We start from the raw sequence: 14,925 nt of genomic DNA, 5'->3' as shown, positions 1-14,925 counted from the left end.
GTCTAACTCCATTCACAACCAGAGTATTTGATAATGAGATCTTTGAAATACTTCCTTCCAAGATTTGTGGCATCCTTCTGAGCCTATTGACTTTAAAATGTGATGTTAATTACATGACTGGATCAGATAATACACGCCCTTAAAGCAAGTCAGACTGTCATATTTGCCATTCAGTTCCCTTGTGGAGAGTGAGTTGTGAAATGAATGACTCACTTTACATTTGCCCTCTTCTGTTCACCGTGAAGGTGCTTTGTCTTCCTTGATGAAAAAGGATGGTAGCAATTGAATCGCTTTTCCTTCCACCTGGCATCTGTTAACATTTACCATCCTCCCCAAGCACAAGGTCTTCTCTTTTCTCTGTAATTTTTTTTTGTTTGTTTTGAACATTGCAAAAGAAACTCTGGTGGCTATAGCATTTTTGTCAAACCTTAACTTGACAAACATTTCAGACCCAGCCAAAAAGAAAAACAAAACTATTTCAGATATGAAGCCCATTCATTTACTCTTTAACCTGAGGAATAAGATATAAGTAAAATGAATTTGGGAAGATACAAAAAATAGGAGAATATGGGGCTCCTTGGTGGCTCTGTGCTGACAGCTCAGAGCCTGGAGCCTGCTTCAGATTCTGTGTCTCCCTCTCTCTGCCTCTCCTCCACTCTCTCTCTCCCTCTCTCCCTCATAATAAATAAATATTAAAAATATTTTTAAAATAGAAGAATAAAAAATATGTAGGAAGTTTAGGTGGCTCAGTCGGTTAAGACTCTTGATTCTGGCTCAGGTCACGATCTCACAGTTTGTGAGATTGAGCCCCATGTCAGGCTCCACATTAGGTGTAGAACCTGCCTAAGATTCTTTCTCTGCCTTTACCTTTGGTCCTCCTCCTCCTCTCTCAAAAAATGTAATAAAAATAATTGTGGTAAACAGATGAGTTAAGGATTCACTCTGTGGGGAAAATGTACATGACCTGCATAGGTTTGAAGGATGTCCTTTAGGAAAGTTGATACTTAGAAATTTCCTTTGTAATCATTTGCCTTTTCTTGGCATCTCTTACAAATATGGTCTTTCACAGCCCATGTGCTGTTTTGACAGTCATAATTAGGACGCTTCCAATATTGTCCTGGGGACACAGACCACTCACCACTCTCTCTCCCTCTACTGCTCTTACTAACCAACAGCAGTGAACCGAGAGCAATAAACAATTAAAAACAGGCTCTGAAGCCAAACTCTCTAGTTTTACATTCCGGCTCATCTACTTAATAGCTGTGTGACCTTGCAAGTTGTTTAACCTCTTACTGCCTTAGTGTTTTAATATATAAAATGGAGTAATATTAGTATCAGAAAAGTATCAGGACCTACTTTGTATTGGGTAGAAGGGTGTGAGGAGTAAATGAGTCCTGGTATGAGACCTGCTCAATAAGGTCAGCTGTTACTGTTCACTTTTTTTTTCCATGTTATTTGAGCAAGTCACTATCTATAAGGCATAAGGCGAGGCAGTGTAGGGGTTAACAGGAAATTGAGCTAGGAACCTCCCTGAGGGGAGTTTACTATTTCTACTGAATGACTTTAGTGAGGGAGTTAGGAGAAAGGGCCTTAAAGCCAGGCTTGACTTCTTACTAGTCTCGTGACCTTAGCAAAATTACTTGACTTCTCCAAACCTTGATTTGCTTATCTAAAATTGGGTCTAAAAATAGGGCTTATACATCATCATAATCTTTCATATATAAGGCATAGCAGGCTTTTAGTACCAAATGAATATGTATTGTCACTAAGGAAATGCTATGTGGATTGTGAAAATGATGGATGCTGCCTCCATTTCCCCAACGTAACTGAAAATAAAAACAGTAAAGCAAACCCTAGACTACTTGCCTATGCTCTGTGAAGGCGCTCACATAAAGCTGTTCTCTTAAAGCATGCCCCAGGAAAGGAAAGAGCTGACAAATATTTTATGTCTTTTTTTCCCCTTTGCCTGCCTTAAGACTTTGTCTTTGGATTAACCAGTATTATCTAGGTATGGTTTGGGGATCATGATTCTTTTTAAAACTGCATACTTTTCAACAATTGATACTTTTCAACAATTTTGAAAAAGTCAGCCGTTATCAGTTCATACCTTTATTCTGCCCCCTTCTCCCTGTCCTGATGTCTTTCTCCTTCTAGGATGACAATTACATCATCTGTAGTCACCGTTTTCACCTATCCCACACGTCTCTCACTCTTTGGTGTGTTTTTCATCCTTTTGCTGATTCATTCTTCAATTTAAATATTTTCTTCTTCAGCTGTGCCTAATCTTCAGCTGTGCCCATTCATTCAATCCTTTCTTTTTTAAGCTTATTTATTTATTTTGAGAGAGACAAGGAACAGCATGGGCAGACGAGGAGCAGAGAGAGGGAGAGAGAATCCCCAGCAGGCTTCCTATTGCCAGCTGCAGAGCCTGATGTGGGGCTCAAACCCAGGAACTGTGACATCACGACCTGAGCCGAACCCAAGAGACAGACGCTTATCTGCTGAACCACCCATATGCCCCCTTCATTCAATTCTTAGGATCATTTATTGTGTCTTCAGAATTCTAGAAATTCCTGGAATTTCTTTTTTTATCTTTTAAATTGTATCTTCATTTCCTGTTCTCTGCCAAAATTCTCGATCTTATTTTTTAAATTTCTTAAATATATTAATCCTAATTTTTAAAACCTCTACTGAATAATTCTAATATCTATGTTCTTTATAAGTCTGTTTCTGTTTCCTCTGTTTTTCCTTCTGTCCCATCTTCTTATGTGCTTGGTACTTTTTAACTGATTGACAGACTGATAGAAAACATTCAGTGATAATTTGTGGCCATAGGTGATGTGATCTTCTTCCAGAGAGGACTTGTTTGACCTCTGGCAAGCAGCTGGGCTACCACAGTAGCCGACTTAGTTCCCCTAATCAATCAGACTCTGATCTTTGAGAGGGGCCGTCAGTACCTAGTGTGCTCTTATGCCTGGCGTGTACCCCTTAGGATTCCAGCAAAACACCAGAGAGTTTACTGGGTCCTATCCTAATAGGCCCTGATGCTGATACTTCTTCCCACTGACCATGTATCTGTTGGAAGTCTGCTCAGTATCCCAGCTTCAGCTCCCACTGTTGAAATTGGTTTTCATCTGAAGAAAAAGAGCAGTAAAAAGTTCAGGCTTATTTCCTTGGGTTTCCCTGTGTTCCCATATCCAGACCCCATGAACCCAGGTCCTTACCACCAGATAGCTCTTCTAGTCCTCAAAGAGAGGATTGGTTCAAAGCATCCTAGTCCACCATTGCCAGAAGCAGAACTCTTGCCTATGTTTTTGTTCTATATCTGATGACTTTACCCTTCATATTTCAGGCAGTGGGCAGATTTCTAAGAAAATCAGTGATAGAGTTCTGAATGGCTTGCCAAGCAAGCTGTTAGTGGAGAAAATGAGTTTTGAAGTTGTGGTAAATGGGAAAAATTGGAAACATTCCTAGGGGGATCCAAATCTTTACCACAGGTGATAAATCAGCGATTATTATATATATTACTTTATGTCATGAGTCACATCATCTGCACCATGAGGAATCTTCTGTGAGATCCCTTTCCGTTTCCAGGATGTTACTAACTTCCTTGAGAGCCCTTATTCCTGACCTTTTAGATTTTAATCTCCTTTCTCCGAGTCCGCTATCCCAGGGTTACTTTTGATGAGTAAAAAAAAGATTGGTTCATCACCATAAAAAAGACAACTGCCTAGTGAAAATAATCTGTTTTATGTGCTGCTGCTGTTGTTTTTAAGAAAACAAAACCAAACTCAATGACTACAATAGATGGAGCTGGTTTCTGTCACAGCTGGAAAAGTTGGGTGGGACTTAGATGTAAGGCATACACTGCACCTAAGAGTTATGCAGTAGATAACCTGTTAAATTATTTACTGGAAAAAAAATAAAATTTTCTTCTTGTGTATAAAGAAGTTGAGCTGATTGCTCCAAGGGTCAACATGAGCTGAGAGGACATCTCCTGCCTGGCAGGAAGCATTTGGCACAATTCCTAGAAACCGAACCTGGATATCAAATCCAGGCAGTGCTTTCTTTTCCTCCTTCTGAGTTGGTATGTGTCACTTTCATCTTTATTTCATTAAAAATAACAAAGTCTTTATGTCTCCGGTACAGGTGAATCCCTCCCTCTCTGGAAGCTTAAAATGGCAATGCTGCTGGCAGAATTCATACCTGTTGTTGAAAGACAGACGCCTCTGCTTCCAACCTCTATTGCAGGAAATCCCTGTGGCAAAAAAAAAAAAAAAAAAAAAATCATGCTCATAAGAATGCAGGAACAGTCCAGCATTCCTTTCTATCTCAGATTCTCAGATGCTGTGGAAAGAGACCGATGTGTAGACACCCTACAGCTTTCTATTCAGATATGACAGAGTAGGGAGTGTGATCTGGATCGTAAATGTTGGTGGTATGCATCCTATGTTAGACCCACCTGTCCTGACAGCTACCATTACTTGCGTGTCTTCTATGTACCGAGCACTGTAATAATGGCATTAGATTGTAACTCATTATATTTTCACAGTAACGGTGAAAATTAAATTAATGTTAAACAACCAGACACATGTTGGTTGTTTAGTAGTCTTTATGAGATATCAGTCAAGTGTGGCCACAGAGGAGACAAAGGAAAGGCTCAGAAAAAAAACAAAGTTTACTATGGACACAGGTCCTAGAGACAGGTGGCATGCAAAGTGGGGCCACATGGAAAACACTAGGGTGATCAGGAGACAGAAGACAGGAGTAGGGAGGAGGGTTTAGGCCATGGCATTTTTTGGGATTTCTGTGGCAAAGGCAAAGTAGTACAGGATTATGAATTTAGGATTGGCTAGTTTAAATAATTTTGGTGGGTTTTGGTCTATGGGGCTGGTCCCTAGTCACCTGGCACCTGGCCCTGGGATAAGTCAGAGTTAATATTACTTTTAGGATGTACAGGCCAGATAGAAAAGGTATGGTTCTGGACTTTTGGTTTGCATGTCAAAGTCATGCCCCAGGCTGGGCCCTTTTGCTCCCTCTTAGAATCAGCTAGCCTAGAAAAGGGTAGTCTCTCTCCAGCCACAATGGCTTCCCATGATGTCAAAACAATATAATATATAGAAAATTACATATACACAATACCTTAGTATTCCTGTATAGTGAAAAGAAAATGAGGTTCAGGGAGGTTCAGCCAGAGCTCAACTAGTATTAGAGTGGGATTAAATCTGAGGTCTGACTAACTATAAGTGCTAATCCTGCATTAATTTTTCCTTAAGTTTTCCCAACTCATACTGTATGCCTAGACATGCATTTAGAAAAATGAGATCATACCTCTAAAATGTTTTGATTTCTCTGATGGATTATTTTGCAGATTAATTGTAGTTGATATGCACATTACCAGAGTTGGAGACACTCTGTAATTAAAAACATTAATCTACCAATATCTTCCAACTATTTGATTTCAATGAATTTTACATTTCAGCTTATTTGCACTGGGGAATAAGGCTTTGCTCATTCAGTAAACATATGGCTTGAGCTGTCTATAGTAGTGTTCCACCTGGGACAGAGCAAGTCAAAGGGTATACGTAAGGAGCTTTTTAACAAGGAGCTATGAAGGCTTAGAATTGTGTTTTGCTTCTCCATTTAGGAAAAACAATCTATTCTGTGGGAGATAGATTTTATGGTTTAAACAGAGGGGGCAAAAGTGAACTGTTATAAAGAATGTGAACTACCTATATGTATAGGAAAAATAGTACAATTAGAAATTTAAGGATTTTCTGGAGAACAGAACTCAGTGTCAGAAACAGAGAAAAAAACTTTTATGGGCTATACTAAAACAGCAAACAAACAAATAACTAAACTACAGCTTTTAGACCAAGCCTAAATATTAACAGTTGGGAGACTATATTTTTATCTTTTTATATATTAAATATATTTTAGTCTGTTTTTTTCCAAAATGGACTCAGAGAAAAGCCTCAAGAGTTATCATATAAAATAAGGATAATAAAAGAAGACTCTGTTTCTCCTACTTACAACTCTTCCGATACCAAATGTGTGGGTTTTCCATATCATATAGTTCTCCACTTCTCTGTGGACGCCAGCTGCATGCCCTATGATTTAATTCATTATGGTACCTACTGCCCAGAGTTAGAGTAGACCCCACAGGTTAAGGGCGCTGTCCCACAGACTGCTCCCCTTCAGACACCAGCGACCAGTCCCAGGTTGGCACTGGTACTTGTGACCGACCAGGTATAAATTCGGGGTTCCCACAAGCCTCTCTTTAGGTTCGATACTTTGCTAGAACGGCGCACAGAACTCAAGAAAACACTATTACCAGCTTATTGTCAGGGATACAAGTTAGGAAAGGCCAAATGGAAGTGATGCAAAGAGCAACATGTAGGGAGGGGCACCCTCCGGGCTGCCACGCCCCTGGCTTGTGGATGTGCTCACCAACCTGGACTTAGGTTTAGGGTTTTTATGGAGGCTTCCTTGTGTAGACATGAGTGATTAAATCATTGCCTGCCAGTGACTGTACTCAATCTCCTACCCTCCTCCCTTCCTCAGATGTGCAGGGGTGGGGCTGGAAATTTCCAGGGCCCATCAGGAGTCACCTCTTAGCTTAAACTCATGTATGGCTGAGGGGGGCATATTATGAATAACAAAAGATGCTCCTCTCACCCTTGTCATTCAGGAAATGATAAGGGTTTTGGAAGCTCTGTGCCAGGGACCACGCTGATGAAGACCAAACATATTTCTTATTATATCATAATATCTCAGATAAAAGAGAAAGGGAAAATAAGGGCCACTGAAAGTAGGAAAGAGCACACATCCTAAAAGTTAAAATAATTCTTGTGGTACAATTTTAACTCTGGGCTTCCTGGGAGATTTTTTCAAATGTATACATATATTTATACATACATATATATACTTATATATATCATATAGATATTATATATAATGTGTGTGTTCTTCTAAGTTTATGTGAGAATTTTAATGGTCCACAATTATATTATTTATTTTCTTAAATTTTTGTAAATGTTTATTTATTTTTAAGACAGAGAGAGACAGAGTGCGAACAAGGGACGGGCAGAGAGAGAGGGAGACACAGAATCTGAAACAGGCTCCAGGCTCTGAGCTGTCAGCACAGAACCCGATGTGAGGCTTGAACCCATGAACTGTGAGATCATGATCTGAGCCGAAGTCTGATGCTTAACTGACTGAGCCACCCAGGCACCCCCAATTATATTGTATTTTACTTTTTTGTCTTTTTGTCTTTTATTATTTTTTAAATATAATTTATTGTCAAATTGGCTTCCAAACAACACCCAGTGTTCATCACAAAAAGTGCCCTCCTCAATGCCCATCACCTACTTTCCCCTCCCCCTCCCCCTATCAAGCCTCAGTTTGTTCTCTATATTTAAGAGTCTCTTATGGTTTGCCTCCCTCCCTCTCTGTTTGTAACTTGTTTTTCCCCCTTCCCTTCCTTCATGTCTTTTGTTAAGTTTCTCAAGATCCACATATGAGTGAAAACATATGACATCTGTCTTTCTCTGACTGACTTATTTCGCTTAACATGATACCCTCCAGTTCCACCCACATTGCTGCAAATGGCAGGATTTCATTCTTTCTCATTGCCAAGTAGTATTCCATTATGTATATAACCCACATCTTCTTGATCCATTCATCAGTTGATGGACACTAAGGCTCTTTTCATGACTTGGCTATTGTTGAAAGTGCCACTATGAACACTGGGGTACATGTGCCCTTATGCATCAGCACTCCCATATCCCTTGGGTAAACTCCTATAAGTGCCATAGGGTTTTAATTTTTTAGGAACCTCCACACTGTTTTCCAGACCAGCTATACCAGTTTGCATTCCCACCAATAATGCAAGAGGGTACCTGTTTCTCCACATCCTCACCAGCATCTATAGTCTTCTAATTTGTTCATTTTAACCACTCTGACCAGTGTGAGGTGGTATCTCAGTGTGGCTATGATTTCCCTGGTGAGTAATATTGAGCATCTTTCCATGTGTCTGTTGGCCATCTGGATGTCTTCTTTGGAGAAGTGTCTATTCACATCTTCTTCCCATTTCTTCACTGGATTATTTGTTTTTGGGGTGTGGAGTTTGGTGAGTTCTTTATAGATTTTGGATACTAGCCCTTTATGCAATATTGTCATTTGCAAATATCTTTTCCTAATTATGTAGGCTGCCTTTTAGTTTTGTTGATTGTTTTCTTTGCAGTGTAGAAGCTTTTTATCTTGATGACGTTCCAACAGTTCATTTTATATTTTAATTCCCTTGTCTTTGGAGATGTGTTGAGTAAGAAATTGCTGTGGCTGAGGTCAAAGAGGTTGTTGCCCACTTTCTCCTCTAGGGTTTTGATGGTTTCCTGTCTCACATTCAGGTCTTTCATCTATTTTGAGTTTATTTTTGTGTATGGTATAAGAAAGTGGTCTAGTTTCATTCTTCTGCATATTGCTATCCAGTTCTCCCAGTACCATTTGTTAAAGACACCGTCTTTTTTCCATTGGATACTCTTTCCTGCTTTTTCAAAGATTAATTGGCCATACATTTGTGGGTCCTTAATTGTCCACAATTTTAGGTAAACAACATTAAATGATATAACTATTGTACACAATTTAAATTAATCAGGAAGAGTCATGGCAAAATATACATATACTCTTTCTTTTTTAAAAAATAATACTTTATTATAGACTTTATTTTTTTAATGTTTTATTTATTTTTGATACAGAGAGAGATAGAGCATGAGACGGGGAGAGGCAGAGAGAGAAGGAGACACAGAACCGGAAGCAGTCTCCAAGCTCTGAGCTAGCGGTCAGCACAGAGCCTGATGTGGGGCTCAAACCCAGGAAAGTGAGATCTGACCTGAGCCAAAGTCGGAGGCTTAACCGACTGAGCCACCCAGGCGCCCCTAGACTTTATTTTTTAGAGTAGCTTTAGGTTCACAGCAAAACTGAGAGGAAAGTACAAAGATTTCTCATATACTACCTGCACCCACACATGCATTGCCTCCCCCCTTATTCACATTCCCCACCAGAGTGGTTCATTTGTTACAACTAATGCATTTACATGACATACTTTAATCACCAAAGTCCATGGCTTAACATTACAGTTCACTCTTAGCGTTGTATATTCTATACATTTTGACAATGTATAATGACATGTCCTCACCAGTATGGTATCGTACAGAGCAATTCCCCTGCCCAAAGAGCCTCTGTGCTCTGCCTATTCATCCCTCTCCTCATTAACCCCTGGAAACCGCTGATTTTTTTTTTTTTTTACTGTTTCCATAGTTTTCTGGCAGCCACTTTTAAAAGGGAAACTTGATACAGTAAGTTTTTATCAGAAAATAGAAGAATTAAAATGTTCTAAGAAAAGACAAAATTTTTTCTCGGCCATAAATTATGTAAGAAACCAGTTACCTTGTGGAATCAAGATAGATAGATTGAGTAATACCAACAATCGTCTTCCAGAGTGCAGGTGCAGATCTTATTTAACTCTATTTTGAAATAAAACTCACAAAAGCTGAAAGTCCAACTTAGTAAGAGTCTTCCAGGTTCTAATTTAAGTTCCAAGAGACTAACTTGATCCAAGGTTAATATTTGGGAAGTCCAGAGTTGTATGTAGCACATCCCCTATCAAGACTGCCTTCCGGGGCACCTGGGTGGCTCAGTCGGTTAAGCCTCCGGCTTCGGCTCAGGTCAGATCTCACTTTCCTGGGTTTGAGCCCCACATCAGGCTCTGTGCTGACAGCTAGCTCAGAGCCCGGAGCCTGCTTCCGATTCTGTATCTCCCTCTCTCTCTGACCCTCCCCCTTTTATGCTCTGTCTCTCTCTGTATCAAAAATTAAAAAATAAAAAACATTAAAAAATTTAAAAAAAAGACTGCCTTCCATAAATATCATTTATTTTAACAAAGACTTTTATAAGCACTAAAGTTATGCCTAAAGAACTGGTCTTCTGTTTTCTTTGAGAACAAACAGATCCATGTTTAGAGACCAGAAGATAGATCATTTATTATGAAAGGTGAAAAGCTTAACCAGTATTTCCCCCATGTGGCGGTGGGATGCAAGAGTATTTCAAGCAACTTTGAATTTACTCAAATATTTTGATAAAAGCTCAGTTGAGGTTAGATATTCACGATACAGTGTGTCATAGTTGGTTTAGGCATGGGAAATGTTAATGTTAATGTTTCCAGTTGTCTGCATTTTGACACAGAAAAATCTTAGTAGAGAAGCATTTCATTCCTGGCAGTAAAACCTTTCCTTGAAATAATTGATACTTGTCACCTTGTACTACTTGTGCTAGATGCTGGACTCAGTACTTTATACAGTTTACATAATTTAATTTGGATGAATTAGATGTTCAGGATCCCAAAGACATTGACTTGCCTGTATGATGAAAATGAATTTTAGAGAATGATTTTCAAAGACAATGATTTTTTTTAATGATGTCATAATGTCAGGCTTTCTTTCTGGTAGTAAATACTAAGTTCACTAGCTTTTTGAGGCCAGGACAAAGACAATGTTAGGTAACCAATTTAAATTTTTCATTTTTGGGGCACCTGGGTGATTCATTTGGTTAAGCATCTGACTCTTGATTTGGGCTCAGGCCATGATCTCACAGTTGGTGAGTTCGAGCCTCAGGTCGGGCTCTGTGCTGATAGCTGGGAGCCTGCTTGGGATTCTCTCTCTCTCTTTCACTCTCTCTCTCTTCTCTCTCTTGAAGACACACTGTCTCTCAAAATAAATAAACTTGAAAAATATTTTCATTTTCCTTCTTGGCATATGGAAAAATACATTTTCTGATTCTTCTTGAAGTTATGCTTGAAGCCATATGACCAGGTAGTGGCCAGTGGAATGCCACAAATCCCCAAGTATGTTTACTCAGACTCTCTCTCCCCTTTATCCATGTGGCTACATGAGGAAAACTCTAGGAAGACAGAACCACAGGATAGAAGGAGCTTAGATCCTTGAGTAGCCACTTGTTAAGGATCACTTAGGAGAATGCCCAACCTGCATTAAATTTTGCACTAATGAAAGGAATATTTATTGTGTCAGGCCAAAGATATTGGAGGTGATCTGCTAGAGAAGCTGGCTCTTGTTGCCATTCCTGGTTTTCTGATCTTAAAAACTCATTGTCAACATAAAAGAGTCTTTCCATTTTCACACATACAAATGTGAATGCAAATTCCTTTAAATTTTGTATCAGATCACTAAGTTACAATTTTAAAAAGGCTGAAAAGTAGAAGGCTAAAACATAAATCTAAACTATTTAAACTGCTTTCTAATTTGGCCAGCTGTTTGTGCCCATTTCAATTCCTCCAGTGATATTAGAATAGAATTAAAGGCCTATCCAATGAAGTCTTCCATTGTCTTTGGCAGAATTATGTGAAGGTGGATGAAAAACATCAACAGCAATAGTTGTGCCTGAAGCCTGTTGGTTTCTCATATGTACTATGTTAGACCAAAGTCGAAAGCCTTCAGTTTGTAAAGAGACCGCTGGCATAAAATTTTGGACCTCAAGCTTTTTTTTTTTTTTTTTTTTACTTAAATGTATTTTATTTTGTGGAGAGAGAGAGAGAGAAACAGAGCATGAGCAGGGGAAGGGAGACACAGAGAGAAAGAGGGAGACACAGAATCTGAGGCAGGTTCTAGTATCTGAGCTGTCAGCACAGAGCCTGACGTGGGACTTGAACTCACAAGCTATGAGATCATTACCTGAACTGAAGTCTGGCGCTTAGAGTGAGCCACCTAGGTGCCCTGCACCTCAAACTTTTAAGTTGGTAATTTTAAAATTACATTTTAACTTTTCACATAGGTAAGTGTTTATATATTTAAATTACAGTTTTTATAACTATCTTACCAAATAGAGTAAAACCATGGATTGTGAGTAACTTGTTCTATGAGTGTTTAACAAGATGAGCAAACATTTCTGATAAATTTTAATTTGATAAATGAGCGATATCTTACAATACGAGTGGTCTGGGTTGCTGAACGTCACAGATCACAACTGAGCCAATGATACACAAATTCTCTTTGATACATAACTGCTTTGGATTACAAGCATGCTTCTGGAATGAATTATGCTCGCAAACCAAGGTTTTACTGTATTTTTATTTTTCCAATACATTTAAAAAATACTACTTGGCTTTTCTAGTTACTTAGTCATATCATCTTCTTAATCTTGTTTTTAATGTTTATTTATCTTTGAAAGAGAGAAAGAAAGCATGACAGGTGGAGGGGCAGAGAGGTGGGGGGGACAGAGGGTCTGAAGTAGGCTCTGTGCTGTCGTTGGGTTCATGAACCATGAGATCATGACATGAGCTGACGTCTGACGCTTAGCCAAATGAGCCATGCAGACGCCTCACTTAATCCCATCATCTTAATGAGAATGTTGCCCCTTGTTTTCAGTAATTCATATTTTTCCGTCTCTGCATCAAATTGTATTTCTAGAATATTATGAAATGAAAGGAGTGATGTGGGCATTCTCATGTCGTTCCTGGCATTAATTGGAGTTCTCCTAATATCCACATTCTACATTATCCTGACTTCTGGTTTTTATTATTTAATTAAAAGTTCATTGTTTTTTAAAATCAAGAATCAACAGCGCTGATCAGGGAGTCGGCAGCAACCTCAGGACTCCTTACATTTAAGTCACCATTCAGAACACTTAGGCTCCCAAGACTGTAATGGTGACATTTGGCACTTAGTTACTCATGAGGATGCGGAACAGGGACCACTGTTTGTCTGCACGGTCACATCAGGCGCTCCTCTTCAGGGGAACTCCTCACAGGGCAGAACAGCTCAGGTGCACAGTGACAAACACTTTACACAGATGTGAAACTGCTCTGGCTTAACAGCCTCGTGTCGCTCTGAAGCCAGCATCTCATCGGCATAGTGTCCAACATCTATCTCTTCAAGGGACATACCCAGTTATGAGAACCACTGAACTCAAGTTTGTTCAGTGCTATGGTTTGCTACCAGGTATATTCTGTTCTGTCTAAATGCAGTTTATCAATCAGGGTCCATTTTTACCAGCAACATAGCAACAGAGTTCACAAACCACCTTATCAGGTTGCCAGGGGAACAGAGCTAGAAAGTTAAAGTAAGGTCAAATTCTCATGCAGAGGGGAAAGGATTTTGTTAACCCTTTATCCACATAGAGGTTTTCTGTCAACTTGCTTGTAATGGATTCTTTTAATATGTTGATAGATTATACTTGTAATCATTTTGTAGGGCTTTTCCATTTATATTTGTATCCGTGATGAGCTGTGTATATGTGTGTATGTTTGTGCACATGTGAGGAAGCTATCTTTTTCCAGACTTAAATATCAGTGACACCTGAGGAATATTTGCAAGCACTCCTCTTTAGATCCATAACAGAATTTAAGTAGTATTAGGATTACTCACTCTTTGAAGTGAAGATAACCAGAGTTGCTGGAAAGGCTCTAGACCTGCTAGTTCATATATCACCTGTGCTCATTCCCTACGAAGGACACAACACACATCCAGATTAAGGAAATACCATTGTAGGGGCGCCCAGGGGGCTCAAGCCCTGAGTGTGGAGTGGTGTCCACAATGAGTGTGGAGCCTGTTTAAGATGCTCTCTCTCTCCCTCTGCCCCTCTCCCCTGCTCATGTGCGCTAGTAAAAACAAAACAAAAATGAATATCATTGTAAAAAATGAAAATGTTACTGTATTTAACTGCTCCTCGGTGCTTTTATAAGGTATCTTAAGAAAGAGATGAGCTCAGCCAAAAACTGGCTGCGTTGCAAACAGGAATAGAAAGAAATGAGAATGTCTAGAAATTTGGGGCCTCCCAGGATTGAAAAAGACAACCGCTTTGATACCCCAAACATTAATATCAGTAAAGAGATCTAAGCCTGTGGACAGATCAGAATAAGGGTGTTGCTGTCCCAATCAGATCTGTCATTTCAGCTAGATTACAGGTGGCTTCCATTAAGATGAAAGAGTAAGGTATGGATATAAGGAAGCAAAGAAAGAAAGCAGGCTTAAGAACGAGGACTAGAAAAGATTTTGGATATTGTTACCGGTGCCAGGAACTGACTGGAAATAATTAAATTAGGGATTTTAAAGAAATCGTGTGGCCACAGAAACCATGAGTCTGGTCTGAGATGTCTATCTCTGTTAGCTCTTTAAAGCAACATTCAGACCCTTAAGTTAGACCAGTAGAAAAAGAGCTGTAAACGATGTAAGAGGCCCCCAGGAAGACACATGCTCCAAGGGTCCCTTCTGATGTGGCTATGAGAGATGAATGGACAAGGTAGTAGAAGCAGAGGTGACCTGACTGTCTGACCAAGACAATTCTTCCACTCCTGGAGCAGAGAATCTCTGTAATTCTTGCTTAGCTTGGAGTCAAAATTGTAGTGACTAAGCAGCTGTGTGTTCCTCATCCTTCTCTTTTCTTACTAGTTTTTAGTGTTTTTTTTTTTTTTTTAATTTTTGAGAGAGAGAGTGTGTGTGCATGTGCATGCCCAGGAGGAAGAGAGAGAGAGAGAGAGAGGATTCAAAGCAGGTCCTCACTGACAGCAGAAAGCCCAATTCAGGGCTGGAACTTGCAAGATATGACCGGGAGCTAAAGTCAGATGCTTAGCTGATTAAGCCCCCAGGCACCTAGTGCCCCCTGAGCAGGGCATTCTTAAAGCAGTTAGCCTGTCCCTGTGACACCACTGTTATGGGAGAAAGAGCTTGCCGACAGCCGCTATGGGAACTTGATAGAGAAAACACATTTTCTCTACCCTCTGCCTGGACACTACCCCAGCCACACACCCTCACCTTATTCAGTCTCTGCTTAAATGTCACCTTCCCAGAGGGGACCACATCACTCTGCTTAAAATCACCCGCCATGTCTTACCACCTTTTCCTTCTTTTACCCTCT

The sequence above is a fragment of the Suricata suricatta genome, chromosome 1, assembly GCF_006229205.1.
Source record: "Suricata suricatta isolate VVHF042 chromosome 1, meerkat_22Aug2017_6uvM2_HiC, whole genome shotgun sequence".
NCBI lineage: Eukaryota > Metazoa > Chordata > Mammalia > Carnivora > Herpestidae > Suricata > Suricata suricatta.
This window is presented reverse-complemented; position numbering follows the sequence as displayed.